The sequence below is a fragment of the Polypterus senegalus genome, chromosome 14 (genome assembly GCF_016835505.1).
Source record: "Polypterus senegalus isolate Bchr_013 chromosome 14, ASM1683550v1, whole genome shotgun sequence".
Classification (NCBI taxonomy): Eukaryota; Metazoa; Chordata; class Cladistia; order Polypteriformes; family Polypteridae; genus Polypterus; species Polypterus senegalus.
Genome location: NC_053167.1, coordinates 87041047 through 87060870, shown reverse-complemented (window position 1 = coordinate 87060870; position 19824 = coordinate 87041047).

Genomic DNA, 19824 nt, shown 5'->3' with positions numbered 1-19824 from the left:
GACCACGAGGGGGTGCCCGCCCTGGTTACGTTGGTGGCCTCGGGTAGGGGGCATGGAATCCCAGCCCTGTAGGGGCCCGTGGCCACTGCCAGGCGGCGCCCCGCTGCCTGAACAGCCCTGGAGCCCAGCACTTCCGCCACACCAGGAAGTGCTGGGGGGAAGATGACAGGGGACACCCGGACTGCTTCCGGGTGCGCAGCCAGCACTTCCGCTACACAAGGGCGTGTCTGCGGAGGAGTGGCCGGAAGCAGCTGGAGCCCATCCGGGTTCCTATAAAAGAGGCCGCCTCCCTCCAGTCATGGGCGAGAGTCGGGAGGAAGGAAGACGGAGCTAGAGCGAGGACGGGAGGTGGCCAGGAGAAAGGCACAAAGACTGGAAGAGTGTGGCCTGGACATTGGGGAATCGGTGCTGGAGGCACTGGGGTGTGTGATTGCACGGTAGAGACTTGTAAATATTGTAAATAAACGGTGTGTTGGGTGATGAACAAGATGTCCATCTGTCTGTGTCCGGGCCAGCGTTCACAATACATATCTACATATATACATATACACACACACATATAAACATATATACATACATATCTACATATATACATACACACACACACACACATATATATATATATACAGTCTTTGGGGTGCGAGCAACTGTTGCTGGGGGTGCCAGAATCCATGAAGGAAAAAAAATGAAAAACATTATTTGTACAAAATCTTAATTTATTTATCCATTCCTAAATAATTAAATGGGCAGGCTATTTTGTATCAGTGCAATTCGCTGCTTGTTAAAACGGATGACTCCCGCTCTTACGTGCAAGTCTGAGTGGATATTATGAACTATCGTATCTGTTCAAGTTCTATTTAAATTTTAAATAGAAGGAATTTTTATTTAGTCAACAGAATATTATTCCGGAATAGATCAACTCAAACCTTAAATAACTTATAATATTTTGCTCTCCATAAAAATATATCCTGTCTAAATTATACAAGTTAGAAATAAAGTAAACGTTAAAAGAACAAACATTCAAATTTCTTTACTTTTATGTAATTTTATATAAAAAATAAACTTAAATTTTAAATATCCCAAAAGATTTTGCTCACCATAAAAATATATCCTGTCAAAATTATACAAATTCAAATATGAACATAGTGCATAACAAAACCTGGAAATATAAATAAAATTTGTTCTTTTCAGCAATAACAAATCAAATCATTCAGTTGTCTTTGCTCATATGTCATTTTATAAGAGCTGGACGCCTGGCATCTTTTTTTGGCAAGAAGTTCGTTTATGTTTGGTGTGAGGTTCTGTGTTGTGGAGATTCTCAGGATGGACTGCAGGTGCTCATCAGTGAGGCGACTCCTGTGTGCTGTTTTGTTTATTCTTCATGACTGAGAAGAGCTTCTCACACAGATATGTGCTACCAAACATGCGCAAGGTTCGAGCCGCATGTAGACGGAGCTGGAGCATTTCTGCGGGAATGGAGTGAATAAACTGTGCGGGCCGTGCAGTATCGTACTTTGCCTTCAGTGTGCCATTACACTGCAGCTCAGTCACCTCCATCTGAATCTGCACAGGTGCAGTTTCCACATCGACGGCAAATGGGCTGCGAAACAACTGAAAATTCTTTTTTTGTTCTTCAAAGTCACCAAAGCGCCGTGCGAACTCAGTGCGCAGTGCGCTCAGTTTATCAGCAAAATGCGTATTTGGGAACACCGTAGTGCCGACTTGGTTCAACATTACTTGGCAACAGGGAAAGTGGGGCAAGTTGCACTGGTGCATTTGTGTCTCCCATAAAAGTAGCTTCACTTGAAATCACTTTGTGATTTTGTACGGGTAAAAACGTCTGCTGAAGTGTCAGATTCTTATTTAATTCTTCTGCTTTCTGTATCTTCTGCATTGTATTCAGGTATTTCAGGTTATCCTGATGTTTTGTCTCATAGTGCCATCTTAGATTAAATTCTGTAATTACAGCCACATTAGCTCCACAAATGAGACACACGGGTTTACCGGCAATGTCAGTAAACATATACTCAGCCTCCCATCGGTTTTTAAAGGCTCTATGTTCAGAATCACCTTTTCTCTTTGGCATCGTGTGGGCTAGCTTCGCAATAACTTGCAGCATCATAAGCTAGACTTGATTAACGCGGTAAGTGTTCAGCAAGGCAGCTGAAGCGCTGCATTATGGGATCTGTAGTTTATTGTGTTACCAGCACTTTATCTCCCCGGGCCATTAATAACAATAAAACAGTATATAAAATGATCTCGCGGGCCGGATGTGGCCTGTGGGCCTTGAGTTTGACACATATGGACTGAATAGAACTTGAAAAGATATATTTTTTCGAATGTGATCGCGCAATTCAGATCCAGTTGACGCGCACTACAGTACATCAAGCCCGTGTGCTTTTGGGGTTTTGCCTGCGTGCCTCAATAAGTTACCCTCCCCTCGCTCTTACTTTTTTACCGTTCATCTAATGAATACACTGAGTATAGCTTTACCAAAACAATCATTGATCGCGAATAAAGTATCCATTATTCATAAAGCTTCAGTTGGTGATCTGTCTTTCTGCGTTAACCGCATATTTTTTCATACGTCTCAAACTAAGGGGATGCGAGGCAAAAATGAATCGTGAAGCGTGCGTACATACTCAGTGCATCCCCTCTCGGGAATTGAACCTCGGACGTCAGCATTAGAGGCTCAACTATTGCGCCACGGCATGTGGAATTTCGAAATGAAACCTGCCCAACTTTTGTAAGGAAGCTGTAAGGAATGAGCCTGCCAAATTTCAGCCTTCTACCTATACGGCAAGTTGAAGAATTAGTGATGAGTCAGTCAGTCAGTCAGTCAGTGAGTCAGTCAGTCAGTCAGTGAGGGCTTTGCCTTTTATTAGTATAGATAATTTAGTCATCATTATTCTTACTTGTTTTTCTTTTCTTGTAACTATTTTTTTGACATCTTTGTAAAGTACTTTGAGCTACATGCTGTGTATGAAAGTGTGCTATAGAAATAAATGTTGTTGCCGTTGCCATTTCAAATTGGTCTGTATGTGCCCTGCAGTGGACACTGTGCACAGTCCAAGGTAGGTTGCTGCCTTGTGCCTAATTCATCTGGGCCATGTCCTAGTGTCCTAGAAATTGATTTATCAGGTTTGATAAAAACCCAATTCTCATATTGACAGCTATGATGGAATTTCTTTTACTCAGAATGCTGAAAACAATACAATACATTACAAAAATCATGTAGGAAAAATATTTGCATGCAGTCTCTACATCTGCCCATTTTTATTTGCATACCGTGGTACTAGTACAGCATCGTGGCCTGAGATGCAAAATGTTGGTTTAATGTAGTGCCTCTTCTGTAATACATGACATTCTAACATTTCTCAAGCATGGAGCAACAGCAAAATTGCTTGCTTAAAACTGACACATAACTAAGTTAATGGACATTCTCGGAGTCACACATTAAGTCAGAGGTAAAGATTGAATCAGCAGCTTTACGGTTTACTGTCCTATTCCTTACTCACTAGGCTGGACGGCCTAGGCGATGGATCACTGCTACTCATCTTTGTTCCCACTGTAACGATATGCAACCTCAGGCAATCAATGTAATAATGGATGGCACTTATTATAAAATGAGATAAAACAAATAACAAATACAGAAGGACTTGGATAGCATATAGGCTTGGGCAGATTTGTGGCAGATGAAATTTAATGTCAGTAAATGTAAAATATTACACATATGAAGTAAAAATATTAGGTTTGAATACACAATGGGTGGTCGGAAAATCGAGAGTACACCTTATGAGAAGGATTTAGGAGTCATAGTGGACTCTAAGCTATCAGCTTCCCGACAGTGTTCAGAAGCCATTAAGAAGGCTAACAGAATGTTTGGTTATATAGCACGATATGTGGAGTACAAGTCCAAGGAGGTTATGCTCAACCTTTATAATGCACTGGTGAGGACTCATCTGGAGTACTGTGTGCAGGTTTGGTCTCCAGGCTACAAAAAGGACATAGCAGCACAAGAAAATGTCCAGAGAAGAGCGACTAGGCTGATTTCAGGTCTACAGGGGTTGAATTATAAGGAAAGATTAAAAGAGCTGAGCCTTTACAGTTTAAGCAAAAGAAGATTAAGAGGTGACATGATTGAAGTGTTTAAAATTATGAAGGGAATTAGTACAGTGGATCGAGACTTGTATTTTAAAATGAGCTCATCAAGAACACGGGGACACAGTTGGAAACTTGTTAAGGGTAAATTTCGCACAAACATTAGGAAGTTTTTCTTTACACAAAGAACGATAGACACTTGGAATAAGCTACCAAGTAGTGTGGTAGACAGTAAGACGTTAGGGACTTTCAAAACTCGACTGATCAACCACTTTCAGTTCCTTACTTATTCCATTCATAAATTTCTCTTTGCTATATTCAGCTCTTTCTCTTGGTTTGCTAGACCGCTTATAGCACTGCACTTACTGCTTTTACTTATTGATGAAGGAGGTTAGCTTGGCCTTATCCATCATCCCCACAATGTTATCTGTGTGACATTTCTGTCTGTCACAATCACAATATGGCTGGAGTAGGCATTAGGTCACTAACAATAACTCTCTCCACTGCTGTGCATTTGCAAATGAAACAGGTGAAGAATTTTATAAAAGATGAACTTGCAAAAGCAAAGAGAATTATTTAGCATTTTTAGTAAATCTCATCACATGCCATAGTTGGTTGGTATTGCAGTAATTTTCAAACCAGTCATTACCTTACAGTAAAGAAGAAGATATATCACAGTGGTTTAGATCCATTGGCTTATGGATTGAGGCCACGTTATGACCCTGCATAAAGCTTACATGTTGATTGTATGTTCATATGGGTATTCCCAGGTGATTTGGGGTCCTCTCATTTCATAAGGAAATGCATAGCAGGTTAGGTGGTGACTCTAAATTGGCTGAATGTGGGTGAACATGAGTGTGTGTGGGCATTCAAATCTGCTCTATGACGGATGACTATCTTTCTTAGGAATGCTCCTGCATTATGCCCGGTGTCGTTGGAATAAGCTCTAGCTCCCTGTGACGGAAGGAAATGGGCACAATAACACAAAATGTAACATTAAATTGGAATAGCTGCATAAAAATCTGTGTAAACATGAGGCAACATGTAAACCGCTTATAAACAATGATTCCACCTCCACGCCGTGCCACATACAAAGTACAGTGTACATACATAAATACACAAATATCCACATTCATTTGCTAAGCCTGTTCAATGCACTTTGTGGTTCACAAGAGATCAACGCAAAATTTATCAGCTCTGAATGCATGGCAGGAACCAGCAGATCACTGGACATACTCCTACTCAGTTCCACATTCTTTCATACTATGACAGTCTACAATCAGCAGTTATGTTATGTTGACTTTGGGATGTGGAAGAAAGCTGAAAAACCATGTAAGTGCCACAAAAATAGTAACTAATACTGTACATACACTACTTACATAACCCCCTTAATTCAACCCGGGTGGCCAGATCCTATTTAACGCTGAATGTACACCAGGAGGCCTCTATTGACATGACTGCATTTCCTCATAGGACAAACTAGACACACACCCACGCTCAACAATACCAGGCCAAATTAGAATCACCAGCCAACCTAACACACATAGCGTACATTTTTGCAATGAGGAAGGTATATTCAGAGTAAACCCACATACTACAAACATGGCACACACAGCGACCAGGCTAAAGCTTGATGTGAGATACCCTTACTCATCATATGTATCTGCATCCAGCCCTGCAGGCAGGTCCTCCAATTTACAGGGAAAACTTGGGGGTTGGTGGCAGGATTAGAACTCCAGCCACCATAGAAAAAAAACAAAAACTCATAGTGTTCCAGTGTGGTGCTGAGGTGTCAACCACTGCATTCAGGACCTAATCCAGGTGGTTTGTCATGTGGTGGGTGTGGTAATGCGCTATTAGCGTATGCTCCCAACCTCTACCTCTGCCTACCCACAGAAGTGAGATCACTCACAGTGTAGCCCCTGAGTATTGGCTACTCCACAGGAAACGTCAGGCCTCAGAACTGCAGCATGGTTGACACTGTAAATGTATGTGGTGTCGTGACTGCAAGCAGCTTTCACAAATACCCAGATGGACTGAATTTTTATACAATATTGGAACAACATACTTCAGTCAGATTTTCTGTTTTATTTCTCTTGCTCTTCTTGTCATGTGACTGCAGTTCGTTTAGTGGTGCTAGGCAACAGTTACTGACAGCATGGGCCAAGAGCAAACTGCAGACAACAGAAAGGACTGGGGTGGAGCCTAGATCCCATCCTGACACTGCCAGGCCACATACATAAAAACACCTTCATATATATTCATATATATTTTTAAGAAGGTGAAGTTTGGTTGGATGGTACAGCTGGGTCAGTAGGTATCCACTAATATTTCAATATATCAATATTTAGGGCTATCTCCTCCAATTGAAAAACTAAATACTTCAAAATCTCAAAATTGCCTCAGCAAATTTGATTGAAATTTGGGGATTTGTACAAAAAAAACCTAGCAGACACATCCCTTTTTATTTGTCGATATTTGTCATTAATAATGCTCTAATGATGACATTGTGTCCCCTTTTTGCCATACACGCCGATGGCGATCACAGAGAAATGGGCCATGCAGGTTTATGCAAATGAAGGCAGAAGTGAAGTGAAAGGTGCAAAGTTCATCAAACTTCAAAGAAAATGTGTTTATCAAGTGCTATAAAGTTGTGGCTGTTAGTGTAGTGAATTGTTTGCAGTTAATCCAGTAAGAAAGGCATTTAATGTATACTGCCAAGCCCACTTCATCTTATTTTTAACCTTTTGGAGAATGCTGATGTGGAGACTACAACTCCCATCAGCCAGTGTGCTACCCCAGGCAATTTCATCAAGTTTAAATAAGAGCATTGACAATTGTGGTATGTCATTAAAGGTAGCAATTGCTGTGTTTTTTTTCTCTCAACCACTTTGAGATAACAATTTCATTGTCTCGCTGGATTACAGCATTTATCTTAGAGTACATCTTTTGTCTTGGATTGTGTATAGACATGTTGTATTTACAAAAGACACTTTTTACTGTTTATTTTAATCTGAACCTTTTTCTGAGAAATGTGTTGTCAAAACAACTATATGCAGTATTGACAAGCCCTTAAAGAGCAATCTTTCTTTCTTTTTCTACACTCCCCCCAAAAAAACTTAAAAACTCCCAATCCCAAATATCTATTTTTAGTGAGTTTTCTATTGCAAACATGCAGCGAAACATAACATTTTCAAAAGGAAACTTAGTTGTTTTTTGTCTCATTGCATACTGTAATGTTATATTTGGCATAATCTATAATGGGAGAGTTGGGCAACCAGATATAACAGTGAGATGCACTTGACCAAAAGTATACTTCATTTCACTGTGGCCAGCGAACATGACAATAAGTCTGAGATAAACTGATTACACTAAATTTATTTTTATCAGTGCCTACCCTTGCATTTTTGAAAAAACTAACACTGTTTTCCACCTGCATACCCTCATTTAGTTCAGAAACAAAAACAATCAACAGTGCTTGAAGTGGAACCATAGTATGGGTGGTACTATATTTATGGAGTCTCAGCTGCATTCACTCGACTAATTGGGAGGGGCTGGGTGTTCCCATGAAGATACACTAAGAGATACCAGTACTCACTAGTACACCACTAAGAAAAGGGGCCTGTACAGTGGAGAGTACACTTATAGTTGATCAAAGTGGGAAAGGAGTACTCACTGATACTCCATGAAAAGGTGCTGGTGCTCTATGCTGAAACTGAAAGAAGTGCTCCCTTTAAGCACTGCCAATCAATGATCGGGGCTTTTTGAATTTTTATTTATGTTGTTGGTGGTGGACATTTATTCAAACCCACCATATACTGAGGCAGTACTAATTTTAGATTTTGATGCTAATGGAGAGTCAACATTTGTAGCATTTTTTCAGCTTTGAATGAATGAACTTAAAATCACCTTTGTGACATTAACAAATGCCCTAATTTGGTGACGTCCTTTAATACGGAATTCTGCTGAAATCTGTTTTACACCAACACCACCAAGAACTGTGTTTAGCATGTTTGACAGTTAGCAGCTAGTATTTAGCCCCTGGTAAAGAAAAAATACAAATATTGTATGCAGTAGAGTACTTAGTTAGTTACATTGTACTTTTGATACATCTGATTAACCAACAATACTATTACTGTGCCCCTTTGAATTAGAAATTTCCCAGGTGAAGGTGGGTAACATAGCTAGTATATAAATAAAAAAAAATCTATATATATAAAAGTCAATGTATGTGTGTTTATGTATGTATGTTCCAGCATCACTTCTGAATGGCTGGAGTTTTTCATGAAACTTCATACACATCTTTCTCATTGGTCGACTAAAAATATTGTAGGGTGAAATCAATCCTAACCCACCCCCTTCTGGGTAGGGTGGGCGTGATCTTGCGGTCTTGTATTCATGTTATCATCCAGTTGACACTCGGAACGACCACCAGAGGGCGAACTGGAGGTGACTGCCAGCATTCTATTTGTTTGAGCAGCACCGCGCCCCTGTTGCTTTTGAAATTAAATCAAGTTGGCCGGTTTGGAGCATCGACTGGATGATAACATAACATGCAAGACCACAAGACAAGCACATCAGTGAGTCTTCATTGTTTGATAATTTATTTTTATTTTTAAAGATTTTTATTATATTTTTCTCAAACAATTAAAAACAACCCCTTTATTTTCCTCCCTGGTTTTGCTGGATATTTCAGCTAGTATATACAGTATATATATATATATATATATATATATATATATATATATATATATATATATATATATATATATATATATATATAGTGACCACTATATATAACCACCTCTTCTCCTCCTCTGGTGGTAGAAGCTATATGGAGACAGCTTGTTAGACCGTCTATTGCTCTTTCGCCCTGGCTACCACCTGCATTTGTGCGTATACACTGTTAACTTATCCACGTTACTGCGTGACTTATTATTGCACAATGCCTAGTACATTTAAAGCTGTCCGCTCACCTACCCTGTTGGCTTCTCTTTCTACTTTTTCTAGACTGCATTTGAGTCTGAAGAATGAGTTTTTAAAAATTGAAGGAAACAGATGATCAGCTAGGAAGCTGCCGCTTCTGCTGACTGTTTGAATGAAAGCTTCTTTACTGAATAAATTCTTAATGCTCTTCATGCTAGTCCCAGAATAAAGTTCTCTTTGCGCAGTACTCAACTGCTTGTCTTTGGTGCGACTCAGAAACCCAAGCAGGACAATATATATAGGATTTAATTTTGTTTATACTGTATATAGTGGCTAGTGTTGCTCCCTTGCGTGCTTATCCCAGACTGGGTGCATTTTACTCCAGGTTCTTCAGTTTTATTCTTGCATCTCAAAGTGTTAGGTTAATTATATTAGGTTAATTACTAATCATGAAAATGGCCGAATGTAGCTGATTGTGTGAATGTGTCCTGTGATGGACTGTTATCCTGTTTAGGGTTGGTACTTCTGGGCTAATATCCAGGCCTCATAACTTTGAACTGGATTAAATGGATTCAGAAATGGAGACAGTTTATTCAACCTGATCATATACATATGCAGATCTGTACATATAAGCAACATAGTACACATTTTTCAAGTGTGAAATAACACAGACAAAACATATTCAGCCTTAGTCGGGATGTTCAAATCACTGACATGACGTGTTCCATACTGAAGGCAAAGCATTGACCAAGGACAATGGATCCAACAGGAAACTGGATCACATGTACTTAATGATTCAATTTCAGGCTTGTTTATTTCCACTGGGGTGCACATACATTTATCACATGTTAAGTTAGACTGGCAACCGCCAATATGAAAGTCAGTGGTCTGGACTTTGGAACCCTTCTGCTTATTTTTTTTTAAATTACTTAAACCCAAATAAACAGAGAAAAAAAGCTGTAATTTCTGTGTCATTAAAGGTTAAGGTCTCTAAGCTAACACATGAAGCTGCATTGACAGCTGTCCTGTAGTCTACCATGCCATGCTGTCATCTCTTTTGTCCACGCCGTGCTTTTAAATAAGAGATTGTTAATAAAAGAGAATCCTTACCTTTTAAATGATAGCACAAAGTCTCTCTTGATCTCCCGTGAGAATGTCAAATAAAAAAAAGAATTCTTCTGCTACCAGCTCAGCAAGTCTGCTATCTTTTTGCATGCAGAAATGTTGATGCTGTACTTTGAATCCATCACGGTGAATTTGCTATTAAGTCGACATGTTTATGGCGCTATTAGCAAGCCCTCCAACAGGGACAGTAAACCAGCCTATTCTTGTGTCAGTAGTAATTTAGTTTGAAGACCCACTGATTTGTAAAACCACCCCATGTTTCACTGCTGTTTATTTTGCTGCCTTACATAAAGCATACTCCAGTGATCTGCCATTTGAATGGGGGAATCAAAAAGCAAAAGCCATTAGTCTAGCTCCTTACTGGCAGTTATGATGCCGGTTTTTCCTGGATGGATGCGATTAGATCCTTTTTTTTTCTCTCAAAACTGCACATCTAGATTCTACCAGCTCTGGCCCCATAATTAGCACTGCCATTCCTATTAATACCTTGGGCTCTATTTTAATCTCAGTGAGTTGTGCGTAACTGATTTAAATGCAATAAAGCTACAGCTTCATTTTTCAGCTTAAGGACAGCTTCCATCTCTTTAATCCTGCTAATGAAAATGAACTCAAACTGCTAAAGTCTATTACATGCCTTTTCTTTTTTCTTTACTTGCGCCAACAAAAGCACTAAGCAACACTTTACTTGAATTATATTGTTACCTGTAGCTCCACACCCCGCAATCTTGCCGAGTCTTGTGAGGCAAACACAGAAGCAGACCGGGTACGATGGATGATGTTCTATGATAACTCCATGCTCGCTAAGAAGTAGCTTATTTTGGCGACACGTCGTCATAGGATGCATTCAAACGAACAAGCTTTGGAGCCATTATATCCAGAAAGTAGCGGTATTCTAGCGGTCGCCCGTGAAATCTTATCAATGTCTTCTATGATTCCCCAAAATTCCCCTTGCACAATCTGACAGGCCCCGACTGGGAAGGTAAGATACTGATGTTTCATTTCAGTCTGTCAGTCAGTGAACAAATTAAAAGCACATTTGTAGGCCTGGTGGGAATAATGGCGCAGATGCTAGGTTTAAGGTGGCTGTCTTGTGCCATTGTCCTGGATATACTGTAGTTAGAAGGGCTTCTTGTTGTCTCTGTTGAAGATTTCTTTGAAATGCTGCTTTCCAAGGCGGCTTTCCTTTTTGTTGCTGTTGCTGTCAAGGCTCATTTCATCATTCTGTGACATTAGCGTTTATGAGGCATATTGCAGCGCTATCCATGCAGAGTGCCTTGCTTCGTTCACTAGGCTTTCCCCTGTTTACTACAACAGAGTGGATGCTGCGCTGGAGTAATTCTACAAACCATTTCTAAACTGGGCCCTTTGTGAATCAGACCGTTTCACATAATACTTATTAAACTAACTAAATTCCCATCTGCATTTTAAATGTTGAAATGTATTTACCAGTTATATACCAGTTACAGACAGGAAGGAAAGGAATTCACATTTAGATGTGACTCTCTCATTCTGTATGAGATGCTGGCTAAACAGAGAAGCACATTTAAAAACATACAAAGACAACTTCACTGCTCCAAGGAGCACCATGTGAACTTGTTTCTACCCTCAACCATCAAGCTCAAAAATGAGATACCCCTCGGTTGATGTGATATTGTTCCTGTGTGCTGAATGTTACTGAGCTGGTCTAGTAGACATCTTAAAAGAGAATGATGCTATGTGCAATACACTGTGCTAATACTGTATATGCCACCAATGACTGTCATCCTCCACTGTAAAATTGTCAATTGTATACCAATCAACCACAACATTAATTATCTCATTACCATGGCACCTGTCAAGGGGTGGGATATAATAGGCAGCAGGGAACACTCAGTTCTTGAAGGCAATGTGTTGGAAGCAGAAAAAATGGGCAAATGTAAGGATCTGAGCGTCTTGTTGGTTGCTCCTGGTATGCAGTGGCTTATACCTACCACAACTCGTCCAAAGAAGGAGAGCTGGTGAACTGGCAACTGGTTCATGGGTGCTTGTGCGGGGGGAGTGAAGACTTGTTGTTTGGTCCAATGATACAGAAGAGCTACTGTAGCACAAATTGCTGAAAAACTTTATGCTGGCCATGAGAGAAAGGTGTCAGAACAAAAAGGAGTCAAAACACACAGAGCATTGCAGCTGGTTACGTACTCTGCAGTCCAGTCAGAATGCCCATGTTGACTCCCTGTCCACTGCCGAAAGAATCTACAATGAGGATGTGAGAGTCAGGACTGGAATATGGAGCAATGGAAGAACGTGGCCTAGTCTGATGAAACACAGATGTATTTTAGATAAAGAGGATGGTGGATGCCTGTGTCATTTACCAGGGGAAGAGATGGCAGTAGGGTGCACTGTTTGAAGAAAGTAAACTGTTAGAGGCAGAATGGTGCTCTGGGCAATGTTCTGTTGGGAAACTTTAACTCCTGATTCCTGCCAATCATGTGGATGTTACTTTGACACCTACCTATAGATTGTTGCAGACCATGTACACCCATTCATGTCAAGGAGTTCATGGTGTGGTTATTTTCCACAACAGGTAAAACATTTTAACATTTTAACATTCTGATTCTGAAGAGGAAGAGTATATAGACAATCTCATAATGACAATAAGAACTGGTTAAGACCACATAGCAGGATGGAGCTATCAGTCAACTGACAGTCTATACAACTTATTTGAGTATCTTATGGTAAAAGCTTCAAAGATGTAGAAAACCTAAGATTATGAAGTTCTTTTATCTAAACAACAAATTAAGTAATCAAGAACCAACTAAAGAAGATAACATTGAAGGTACAATAGAAGCCAAGAAACACAATGGATCCCGGGGTTCTCTCTTTGAACTGCCTTTCCCAAGGTTTCTTCCATTTTTCCCTTCAAGGTTTTTTTTTGGGAGTTTTTCCTTGTCTTCTAAGAGAGTCAAGGCTGGGGGGCTGTCAAGAGGCAGGGCCTGTTAAAGCCCATTGCTGTACTTCCTGTGTGATTTTGGGCTATACAAAAATAAACTGCATTGTATTGTATTGTTCTGGAACAAACCAATTAGACATTTTGTTTAAGGAGGGGAAATATGGAAAGCAGTTAATAAATTAATGTTTGTGTGCCCTGTGATAGACTGGCATGCCTTTCAAAGTTGGTTCCTGCCCTGCATCTAGTATTGCTGGAATAAACACCAGTTCCCCACAGCCTTGAACTGGAAAAATAAATTTAAAAATGGATGATTTACTTATATATTAGTCAAACAAACAAATACAGACTGATCATATCACGACTCTTAACTCTAAAATGTCTTATGTTCTTACAAACCGGCATTAAGGACATCCTCCCTAAAGTCAGTTTGCTTACCTGTACATTTTACAAGAAACTGGTAATCAATACTAGAATGGCTCTTGTCTTGTGCCCACTGCTTCTGGCATGGGCTATAACTTCCCACAACTCTGAATTTAAAGTTAGATAAATGGAACCGAGTGCAACTGGCACTTCTGTCATTTTATTCTGCAATGCTGCACTGATTCAGTATCATTTTCTCACTTATAACTTTTAATTTGATTTGTTCATTAACATAACCACTCAGAAAAGAGACACCTGCTTTGTGTTCCTTTTCAAAATAATTAATAAAAGAGCTCATTATGAAAGATGCTATACAGAGTACATGTACATACAGAGAGATTATTCTTTCTGCTTTACTGTTTGTGTGTCAGGTTGTTACAAATCATTACTTTAATATTGCTTAAACAAAGTCCATCCACCTGCTGCTTAATGCAGTTCATGTTCATAAGGGGCTGTTTGTATGATGGCAACAGTCAAGAATCTATCCTGGACAAAGAAGCACATTAATAGCCGGCCAGTTTAGGGGAACATTTAAACACCCCATTGATAGTGCATAGAGCAAGATTTGAACCCAGGACTCTGGAGCTCTGTGGCAGCAGACAAACTACTGCATTTCTCTGACACACACTAATTGTATTGAAATTGGGCCTCAATCAGAATAAAACAAGCCAGTACAATGGAGGGCCTCTCTAACAGAAATGCCCATCAATGACACTAGCTCAATACTGGATTAATTTAATTCTATTTTCTTAATTAACTAAAGTGCAATTTTTGTTTGTTTTCATGTGGAAAATTTTAGCCTGTAAATATTTGCATTAATTTTACTTCTAGCTCCAAATGTCTTCATACTTGATTACTAATGCATTAGAAGCATACACATTGCCTTATCAGCATGTCCTTGTTTAAATGTGCAAGGTTTTATATATGCAAATAAACATAACCTAAGAGGAAATGAACAAAGTGGCCCCTGATTGAAATTTTTAATCAGTTTTGTATGAAAGCCTTGCTGCTTGTCATGTTTCTCATCATAAAAGAAAAGAAAAACTTCAATTATCTAAAAAGCTTTAATGAGGTTAAGCTACACTTGTCAGTATTTTTAATATAATTTTGTACCTAATGACACCCATTCCAGTGCTGGTTCCTGCCAGTTACCCAGTACTGCCAGGTCAGACTCTAGTTCTCATGACACTGAACTGGATTATATTGACTCAGCATTGAATGGATGGATATTTTCTACTTATTTAATTCAACAGCCACACATTTAGGGATGGTAATAATTGGCATGGTGTAATTAGAGATGCAATGTCTCAGAGTATGGCTTTGCTTTAGAATAGGTAATATAATTTAGCCAAATCATTCAGATTCTCCAGGCATTGTATTACGTCTTGGCCAGCTATGTGCAGATTCAAAATATAACTGTATGAAGATTTTTCCATCCAGACTGATGTTCACTAGGTAGATGTGGTCTCTCCACTGCTGTTCAATGTAGTGGTCAATGTTAATATGAGGAAGGCATTTGTGGGCAGGAGTGGAGTGCAGTACGATAATGATCAGTCCCTAACTGATTTAAGGTTTGCGGACAACACTACCATATTTACTGACAATGGCTCTGAGGCCACAGATGTTGTCTTTGATATCTCCCACATCCCACAGTCACATAGCCTGAAGATCAATGCAGATAAGATCAAGGTACGAGCAACAGACGGGTTGCAGGCCACTGTCCAACTTGGGGGAGTACAAACTCTCTCAAATACCTGGGATGTCAGATCCAGGAGAAGACAATGGCATCCACCTCAGAAATCCACAACATGATCAGACTGGCCACCAAAGCATTTGCCTGTGGAAGAGTACAAACATCACCATCAAAGCCAAAATCCATCTCTTTCATACACTTATCCTTCAAATTCTCCTCTATGGATATAAAACGAACTCTGCTCCTAATGCACCTGAAGAAACTCAAGGTATTCCAATTGTGATGCCTGTGCCAGATCAGGAACATCTTAATCTGTGATCATATTCCCAATGAAATTATCTGGTCAAGATGTGAAAAGCACCCACCAGTAGAACAATTCCAGCTGCAGAGGCTGAGGTGGTTCAGCCAAGTATGCAGAATGGGCCTAGAATCTCCAGCAAACACACTACTTTGGAGGCAATGCCCCACTCAGTGAAGAATCCAACAAACTGTACTGAAGAAAACGTGGACCAAAGAAGTTCTAAAGATTTGACCAAGGCATGACCATCACCATGGATCATAAAGTATTAAAATAAATCATAAGCAAAATTCAAAATCCTGTAGCACCCACAGCAGTGTACTAGTCACGTGACCACCCCCTCTTTTCTTGATCTATGTATTACTCATTGTAATGTAATTTACATGATCAATAAAAGTAATTAAAAAATCATTTCACCTACAAAGCATATAGATATCTGGAGAAGCTAAGATGATGGACAATAAAGAAACATGCTATGATAAATACTTCTTGTGTGACATGTTGACTTGCATTTGCTTATTGGCTTGAATTTTGGGCAAACAGCTCTGTATAAATAATTATCTAATAGCAGATGGCCTCATCTTCCCATTAGAGCAGACTAAATTAATTCAGGAATTGGCTCAAAATGATGTCAAAAGTGATATAGACTTTTGGGTATGCGTCAATACATTTTGCTCATTCCAAACAGTTTGATCTGTTTCATCCCACACATAGCATTGGAGTGAGATCTGGGGCCTCATGTATAACGCCGTGCGTAGAACTCGCACTATAACATGGCGTAAGCACAAAAGCCGAAATGTGCTTACGCACAGAAAAATCCAGATGCAGGAATCTGTGCGTACTCCAGCTTCCACGTTCTTCCGCTACATAAATCCCGATCAGCGTGAAAAGTAACGCTCGTGCACACGTTTTATGTAACGCCCCAACTCCTCCCAGAATTACGCCTCTTGGAATATGCAAATCAATATAAATCGCCCTTAAGCGCAGCCTTTTGTGAAAAGACAATGTGAAAAGTACGGGGGAAAATATAAGAATTTCAGCGAATACCAAATGGAGGCAAAGGAAAAACATACTATTTGTTTAATTAAACCGTTGTCACACACGTGTGCATGGGAAGCAGCTGAAGGGCTTAGACAATACTGCTTATACATCTGCCCGGGGGGGCGGGGTACACTGACGCTCTTTCTGAGTTCTCTGCAGGTCTTACCCGGGAAATCCCACCAGGAGCCGCCAATTCCAGGAAGGACACATCACTTCCGGTTCCGTCCCCAAGGATGAAGTCACTTCCGGTTCCGGCCCCAAGGATGATGTCACTTCCAGTTCCGGCCCAGAGGACGACATCACTTCCGCGCTCTGTGCTATAAAGCTCACTGCCTTTGCTTAGGCAGGCAGTTCTGTTTTGGACTCTGTTGTTGTACCAACTGTTATAATGCCTCAAAGACTTTTGCAGCCGGGAAACCGAATTAAACGGGTGGCTGCCCCAAACCTTTCCACGTCTCTGGTCTCCGCTTATTACAGTGGTGTAGCCGGCAGGATGGTGTCCCCAATGAACCCGGGACACGAACTTTCACGGAACCAGGTGGGTGAGTACCGGGGCCGAGTTTCGGGGCAGGGAGTGCGCCGGAGGGTCAGGAAGGACGCGGTGCAGGCTCTGCTCCATGAGCATAACCTGGGGTTGACCACCCATCTCGTGGAGAAGGTAGAGGGGACCCACAGGCGTGGGCTGGCTTCTGGGGAACACACACAAGTGGCTCAGTATGCTCTCCTTGGAAGGAAAGCCGAGCTGCCCATCGGGACCAAGGTCCCTGTTAACGATGGGTTGTCCCCAGGCCGGCAGGTGAAGGAAATACTAAACTGGGAGTTTAACCCAAGCAAAGGGCTGTCAGAGCAGGCTATGGCTCTCTGGCAACAGGTGGGTGAGTGGCTACGCCATTCGAGTTGACCCCCTTACAAATAGTGCAGCAAGTGGCCTGTTTTTTGCTGCTAAAACGGCTACCCCAGGATTTTGCCCAGCCGGCCTGGGGCGAATTCCATTCTATGGACGAGCTGCTACAACTCTTGCAAACCCAGAGGCGCTGTGAAACCTGGGAGGGCAGAACAGCCGCTCTGTGGACTACCCGGAGCTATGTCCTACTAAAGCAGTCCCTTCCACGCAATCCAGAGCCTGTTCCGAAGTCGCCGGGCCGTCTGGCTTGCGACCTGTCGGGGAACAAGGCGGACCGTAGGGGACAATGGCGGGGTTGTTTGTGTGCCCTTAGCAATCCCCTGGCGGATAAACATACGGGAGCTTCTTATTAATGGACATAAATAACAGCGCTGTTGATTCCGCAGTAAGCGTGTCTGTCGTTGCTTGCCGTTTTATTCTACCGCAACAATGGATTAAAAAAAAGACCAGTCTAAAATGTATACACGGAGATATCCGCGTACAATACCGCCCGGTGTTACGTATGTCTCGGAGGAACCCTTCGACAGCTTACCGTGGCGGTGCATCCGGATCCTCCGCTTCCGTAATCCTCGGGCGAGACTGGTCTGATAGTAACAGCGTAGTTTAGAAAGCATTCCCCGAAAAACTTATGGCCTCGTTATAGATGACAACGATTCATCTCAAGCTGCTTCCACACCGTGTAATCAGCCGACAGGGAGTGGGGCGGTAGGCCAAGAGAATGACGAAGACACTCCCGGACCGTCACGGGCTACTACGTCATCCACTAGCGCCCCGGCAGCGAGGGAGGAATCTCCGCCCCTTGAGGTCAGACCGACCCCTCTCTGAGTTGCACTTTCAGTTTAGAGCAACACCGGCTTCTTTCAAGAGAGAACAGTGGAATGACGACTCTCTGAAACACATAAAGAATGCAGTGGTTCTCGTTAACGCCAACGACGCATTTGCCCATGCCACAGGGACCTCACTTTGTCATTGATAATGAATTGTTGTATCGGGTCGCTGAACATGAGGGAAGGTCCGGAAGTTGTTGCTAGTCCCGCGGACCTACCGGCGGCAGGTTTGCGAGTTAGCACACTCCCACCTTCTTGGAGGCCATCTCGGCTCCGATAAAACATTAGAGCGAATTAAGCTCCGTTTTTCTGGCCGGGATTAATGAGGAGGTTAGCGCTTTTGCATTTCCTGTCCGGAGTGTCAACTGCGGCAAATTCCTAGCAGGGACCGTGCTCCTCTGGTCCCCCTTCCCCTTATTGACGTTCCCTTTGACAGGATTGGGGTTGATATAGTAGGACCCCTAGAACCCTCAGCCCGAGGACATAAATATATACTCGTCCTCGTGGATTATGCTACCCGATTCCCTGAAGCCGTTCTGTTGCGCGGCTACCACTAAAAATATTGCACGGAACTAGTAGGAGTCTTTCGCGGTAGGCATTCCTAGAGAAGTCCTGACGGACCAAGGAACGCCTTTTACCTCGGAAACGCTCAAGGAGACTGCCAAGTTACTGAAAATAAAGCATTTAAAACCTCGTGTATCATCCTCAAACCGATGGGCTAGTGGAGAGATTTAATCAAACTCTCAAGCAAATGCTACGTAAGGTAGTCAGCAAGGATGGGAGGAATTGGGACCAACTCCTCCCCCTTGTCCTCTTTGCATACCGGAAGTTCCTCAAGCCTCTACGGTTCTCTCCATTTGAATTACTGTACGGAAGACAACCCCGGGTTTATTAGATATTTTAAAGAGGGCTGGGAAGGGAGGCACAGCCCTCCACTAATATTTTGGAATATATCGCCCAATTGCGCGGTAGATTTGATGCAATAAGACCGATTCTAAAAAGTCATATAGAGGAGGCGCAATCAGCACAGGCCCGCCTTTATGACCGTGGCACGACTCTCCGGGAGTTCCAACCGGGGGATCGCGTCATGGTATTGGTACCAACTTCTCACTCTAAACTGCTCGCACATTGGCTAGGCCCCTACGAAATTAAGGAGAGGAAGGGACTGGTTGACTATTTGGTGAAACAGCCCAATCACGACCAGCTGAGCGAATATATCATGTAAACCTGCTGAAACCGTGGAAGGAGAGGGATCCCGATCCCTCCTCCGGACAGCCCTGCTCTCTCTTTGCTGAAGTAAGTTCCCTTAATTTCGCGAGCAGCTATCCCCAGACAGAAACAAGAGCTCAAGCAGCTATCCGCTCTGTCCCAGAGGTGGTAAGTGAACAACCAGGTCGGACCTCTCTGATTGCGCACGACATATTGACTGACCCGGGGGTGATCGTCCGTGAGCGACCCTACAGACTCCCGGAGGCAAAGAAAGTAGAAGTGGAACTGGAAATCAAGCGAATGCTGGCACTAGGAGTAATCGAGGAAAGTAGTAGTCCCTGGTCCAGTCCC